The sequence below is a fragment of the Camelus dromedarius genome, chromosome 2 (genome assembly GCF_036321535.1).
Source record: "Camelus dromedarius isolate mCamDro1 chromosome 2, mCamDro1.pat, whole genome shotgun sequence".
In the NCBI taxonomy this organism is placed as follows: domain Eukaryota; kingdom Metazoa; phylum Chordata; class Mammalia; order Artiodactyla; family Camelidae; genus Camelus; species Camelus dromedarius.
In genome coordinates this window covers 18,029,279-18,034,216 of record NC_087437.1, presented here as the reverse complement: position 1 = coordinate 18,034,216, position 4,938 = coordinate 18,029,279, and positions in this window count along the sequence as shown.

Below are 4,938 nucleotides of genomic sequence, written 5' to 3'. Positions count from 1 at the left end.
AAATGCAAAACCACTTGGTGTACCACGATTGATATGCAAGAGCTCAATACAGGATGAACAAGACAAAAAACAGGGTTCTCACATTAAAGACACAGAAGCTTGGACAGATTGAAAGAATCGGGCTAAGGAATTCAGGGGCATGAGAAGGCTGACAGCTTTACTAAACCTGACTAGAAGCCAGAGAGTGAGAAAAAGGATTTGGGGAAATATTTCTTCTTTCCCTTCTCAACACACGATACCTTCCATTGCCAAGCTCCCTGGTCCAGGAGGGCCCTCTGAAGTGAGCATCATGAAATTAGTCTGGAAGAGACTAGGGACTCAACCGGTTGACTCTGCAGGAAATCTGTCTGTGTATATGCCCCTAGATCTAAATCTAGGATGATTCCAGATTTGCTTGGTGATGTCCTGGTCCCTGGCTCTGTATGTGTCCGCAAGACTTAGAAGCAACTAGTGAGACTTGGGCCAACAAGGTTGAAGCTGGTGGGCCCAACTAGTAAGAGGGTTCCATCCACAGTGACAGGAGATGTGGCTTCATTGGATTCTGCATATTCTTTTCATCCATCTGAGAAAGAGAAAGCTTTGCAGCTCTTCCACTTTACCCCGAAACTCTACATTTTCTCATCTTCCTTGGTCTTGTCCCCAGCTATGAATTCCATGGATCCTCTGCTCTCTCCTTTACCACCTCTAATGAGCCCTTGCTTTTGTAGGTAGTAGTGGGCAGACAGGGAGTAATGGTATAGAAGTTCTATTGTGAGGGCCATAGCCCTCGGGCGAGTTGCTGAATGTCTCTGAGCCTCAGTTTCCTCTTATTCTCATGGCCCCATTTCTCAATAATAATAGCAGTACCTACCTCCTGGTGCTTTGGGAAGAACTTAAAATACAGAGTATCTAAGGCACCTCATGTGCTTCTTTGCCCAGAGTTCTCAATTCACATCCATCTAATAAACGACCGTGGTCCTCTCTCATTGCAAACAGAGGACATCTCCCCAGGGATGATGAAGGCAAATCTTCAGAGTCCTGGAAAGAAATACAATCAATTAAACCACATCCCTAAAACACATCTTACTCAAAGGAAAAATCATCTCATTTAATTTACTCACTGAGATGGTACCTAAACAGCTGACAATGTTGGCTTTTCTCTCCATCATTGAATTCAGTGATAAAAATCTTACTCATTTGAATTCAATAGACTGTCTTACCCACCAATCCAGGCACAGTCAATGCCCCTTGGAATAAAACACGAATTTCATGACTTCTCTGTCTGCGTGTAAGCCAGGGACTTCAGTAAATGGATGATCTGAGGCTTGGTGCTCAGACTTTGGTGTCCATGCCAGGCAACAGCTCCACTGGGCTCTGCGGGTCTTTGAGACTTGTCTGATCATACTCCAGGCTTTGTGTCTTTCAGTATCATGGATTTCTCCTAGTAAGATAGTCAGAACATTGGATGCTGCCCTCCCTCATCAAGAGAAAGAGTTTATGAGTGAATTGATACCATCCAAAGCCCCATTATTAGGACTAATAGGCAGTGGCATAGCAGTCCTGTTTTATTGACAGTGATGTGGAGCCTTCACTTACAGGCTGTGGGTTCCCCTGGGTGGTGGTGATTAGGGGCCCATTCAGGAATTTGAACCATAGGGGTTGACCAAGGCATTCATGAATCAAAGCCTTTCCTCCATATTGACAAAGGAATCCTGTTTTGACATCTAGTTGAAACTCAGAGGATGACCAGAAGATAGAAATTAATACAAATCTCTTTTGGTCTCATTCCAAAGAATTTTTTTTTTCTCTTTCTGACTCTATTCTACTTTTGAGCCTTTCCCAAGTAAGAAGAGTGAAATCATAATGGCAATTTTCTTTTTGGCAACAGTTTGTCACAAACCAAATTTACCTGTTTTCCTCCAGATTGTCTCATAGGGGATGAAGCTGCCTTCTCTCAGTGGGTTTGATAATTCAGATGCCCATCATATTACACAACAGTGAACAGTGGAGGAGATAATCTAATTTCTGTTTCCATTAAAAAAAAAAAAAAAAAAAGGAAAACAAGAATGACATGTCCCTGTAGAGTATCCTCTGAGAGTTGGCATGGGAGAGCAGGAAGCTGCCCTCAGAGGCAGGCAGTCTTGGCATGCCCTGAGAGTTCTAGAAGAGGCCACCTGCAGAAGGATGAGGCTGTGACAGAGAGAGAGACCTAATCACAGGTGTGGCTTCAGATTTGCTGATGCAATTTCTCTTCCTAAAATACAAAAAACAAAAAAATCCAACCCCCCCTCCATGATCACTCATTTTACCTGTTTATTATAAAATGTGTTTTCAAGAAATGTCGGAGCAACTCTGACCATCTGCAGAGGGAGCTAAGGTTGTTAATTTGACAGCTGATTGACCTCCCTCTGATTCTAATCCTCTCTATGTAACAAGTTGGAGTTAAGGCTGCTACAGTTAGTTGTGTGATACACTCTGAATTTCACCAAACCAGTGGTAACAAAGTGGGTCTGAACCCCAGGTGTCAGCTGGAGATGCTGCAGTAGTAGGTAGGGAGACATTTTTATTTACACCTTGTTTGCGCTCATTTTAACTCAGAGTGTGACTGATTTACACACATATGTAAATGGCTCATTGTAAACCAAGAGTATATTTGGACCAAGAAAAGTTCAGCTCACCTGTTCTACAGATGACACAGCTTCAGGCCTTCAGCTTTTTTCTTGTCAGTTCCCTCCTCAAAGAGAATTCAAAGCAAATGGATCCTTCCTACTAAGTGTAAGTCTTAACAAACATTCCAGAGAACCCACGATGTAAAAGATAAGGAAAAAAATTTAAATGTCTTAAAGGTGTCATCTCATCTAGCTGACTTTATCATAAGCATTCAACTGAATCTACGGAGTTTGAGGTAAGAAATACACATAAGATATTTCAACTTCTGGCCAAGCTGTTACTCCTTTTGCCTCATATTCGGATTGTTTGATTGAACATTAGGGAAGAGAGAATGCATTACCACAGTGGAAGGATGTGAGACTAGGAAGAAACCGACATGATGAAGAATGATGCTGATAATGTAGAAAGGAAATTTCTGATCTAATAGTAGTGTTCACATTATTAAAAAGGAAAACTAAACATGAGAAGGAGGAGGAAGTGGAGGAGAAGGAATGAAAAAGGAAGAAAAAAAAAAAAAAGAATGGAAGAATTAGTCTTCAGTCTAGAGAAGCTTCCTCCTGTGGGAATGCATTCGCTGTTTTTCTTAGCTGTGAAAACCATCATCAGATGTTGATGGTTGGTCCTGTCCTTTGCTTAGGTCTGTGGATCTCCAGTCATTTACTGGGGTGACATTAAAACAGGGATGACACTATGTTACCCCTTTATTTGGGTGAATGTGGAGAAAGTGCCTGTCATCATCTTTCAGTTCAAGCAAAGTAAAACCTTTTCTTAAGCAATCTTCTGTCCTCCACTTGGAAGCCCCCAGACGACAGCATCTCTCATTTCTTTCTTGATATATGCAAATTTTCCTACGTAATTATTTAGACCTGGCAACTTTGAACACGAACGATTTGATGCTGCTCATACCTTGACCAAGCATGGAATCCTTAGGGAAATGTGAACTTGTTCGTACCCATAACAGCTATTTTTAATAAAAACAATGCATTACTGACCCAACATCTGATGCTACAGAAGAATTCGTCCTTTGGTACATTTCTATGTTACAGAAAGGTTTTCAACTGGTAAACATCTTTCCACTGTATGCATATTTTATGGAAAAATAATTGCATATCCTCTGCATACAATCTTTCAGACTCAAACTGCAGCAAGAATGAAAGGTGACTATGGTTAAAATTTTGCCCTAAAACCATAATGTTAAATTGTCAGGGATATTTAAAAACAACAACAAAACCTTCCCTCTTAGCCCATCTTTACCTACTTCATCTCACTCTCACATTATTTTAAAGAAAGAAAACTTCATTGCATATTCTAGCAAAGTGTATTGGTAGGGGAAGATTTAACAGAGCCAGAGAGAATGTGCAAGGAGTGAGAAAGTGAATTGATGGATGGATGGTTAAATGAATATAAATGAACTGACACCTTTACAGGAAAATAACATTTCTTTTCTTTTTTTATTCTATAGATCAGTGGGTTTTGTATCTGTAATTCTTTCATATCAGCAAAGAGGAAATAAACTCTCATGTAAATCATTTCCCCCCCATCTGGAGCATATTAAAACCATGCCTTTTTTTTCTTTTAAGCAGACCCTTTTTTCCTATTTGCTTATCAGTTCATCCACCATTACATTTTAAATGAAATTGCGGGACCCTTGTCCCTCCCCCAAATTTCAGCCTGATGTAGGAAAGTGGGAAGCAGACTTTTCTTGCTTTAGAATAGTGACCTAGATTCAATTACAGATAGACTCAGAAGAGAGAAGTGACACCTCACAATTTTCTTAGAAGTCTCAAAAAAATTAGAAATCCCAAAACAATACTTAATGGAAAAGAATCTTGTTTATTTCTTCCATTCTACCGGTTTACTTTTTTTCTGCCTTAATTGCATTGCTTTGGTCCATTTAATTGTTGCTGATATAACAACATCACAATAGGTTTCCCATGGGATGTTTAGAATCATAAAAACGGGCATTTCAAGGAAATTTCTGAATTTGGTTTTTGAGAGTTGGTGTCTACATATGGAGTGTGTGTAATCCTGCAAACCGAACCCAAGCAAGATTAAAAAAATCGCATAAAAGGTGTATTTTTTCCTTATGTTCTTAAAAAAACCCAAATTACATTATAAAAGCATACAAATTTAACTTGCATTGCAGACATAGCACTGAACTGCAGAAAAACCAAGGGTGTATATATACATAGATATATATATTTTTACTGTTTTCCCAATAACTGGGAAAAAATGTGTCAAAAGAAATAGATGGGAGAATCCTGTGATTGCGCTTATTGACTTTTATCA